Source organism: Tribolium madens, unplaced genomic scaffold, assembly GCF_015345945.1.
Source record: "Tribolium madens isolate multiple individuals breed KSU strain unplaced genomic scaffold, Tmad_KSU_1.1 Scaffold_19;HRSCAF=116;Tcas5.2_LG9, whole genome shotgun sequence".
NCBI lineage: Eukaryota > Metazoa > Arthropoda > Insecta > Coleoptera > Tenebrionidae > Tribolium > Tribolium madens.
This window is the reverse complement of record NW_025400983.1, coordinates 1,107,025-1,108,292: the sequence shown is the minus strand read 5'-3', so window position 1 is coordinate 1,108,292 and position 1,268 is coordinate 1,107,025. Positions and strand designations below refer to the sequence as shown.

General features: G+C 22.0%; 1 protein-coding gene across 1 annotated transcript in view; it reads right to left on the bottom strand.

Moving 5' to 3' along the window:
• LOC123012503 (isocitrate dehydrogenase [NADP] cytoplasmic-like) overlaps positions 1-1,268 on the bottom strand; it is a 10,843-nt gene that overhangs the window by 6,608 nt on the left and 2,967 nt on the right. The gene's annotated exons all lie outside the window — the stretch shown is intronic.

Genomic DNA, 1,268 nt, shown 5'->3' with positions numbered 1-1,268 from the left:
AAATATAAAATTTAAAAAAAAGTAGAAACAGCAGTAGAAGTAAAAAATTAATAAAACATATAAAAAAGGAAAAAAAATGTCGCAAATAATGGAAAGGAAATAAAAAACAACAAAATGTCAACAAAACAGAATAAAATAAAGAATACAAAATGTTTCTCTATTTTATTCAATAAAAAAGAAATAAATGGATAAATAGATAACTAAAACCTGCAGAAATTTTTTTTTGATTAAGTAAAAGTACAGCGCAAATTATTGCTTAACACAAAGCTTTATTTTTAAAACAAAGAAGACTAAAATTGCAGACTTAAGAATTATTAAGGAAAGAAAAAAAAGTTTTTTTGAAAATAAAAAACAATAAAGAATAACAAAAAATGCATAAATAGATAAATAAAACGTGTAAAAAACAACAAAATGTCAACAAAACAAAATGTTTTTCTATTTTATTCAATCTGTTCTCTATTGATAACAAAATAGAGAACATAATACAACTTTGAACTCAATAAAAAAGAAATAAATGGATAAATAGATAATTAAAACCTGAAGAAAAAATTTTTTTGATTAATTATTTTTGAATATATTTAAAATTAAAGAATTTGAAAATCGAGAATAAGACAGAACAAAAAACAGCAACAATAAATTACCAAATTACCGAAAATTGGATTTTTGACTTTCACAAAGTAAAAAATAATAATAATTAAAACTTGCCAGTGTTGTATTAATTAACAAAAAAATTAACACAAAGCTCTGTTTTTAGATTGGAAATCGAAAAAAAAATTACATAAAATGAAATAATTTTTAATTTTATTAAATTTACAAAGAAGAAAAAAACACATATTTAATTATTAACGAAAAAAATAATTAAGTATTAAAAAAATTAGAAACAGTAGAAATTGTAGAGTTACTTATCGTTGCTAGGTTTTTGTCGGATTTTGGCCAATAAGAAATAAAAACCGGTTTGTTCTCACCTTAGTGGTAATTACGTGAATAGGAAATGATTATTATTGGTCCTTGTAATCGAAATTAACAAATGTGTCCAACCAATCAAATTCAAGATTTTGCAAAAACCTCACCGATTATCCATAAAAAACTGTTTTAATATAATTCGAATTTGCCTTGAAAAAAACCGCAAAAATAATGAATTTAAATTAATTTTTCCAATTAGCCACGAAAAATTAATATTAGATAAGGGACTCTCGTCAATTTTTTTCTTAGTGGGTTCCAAAAAAATTCAGATTAAAGCTTAATGTGACTAAAAAAATTTCATCAAA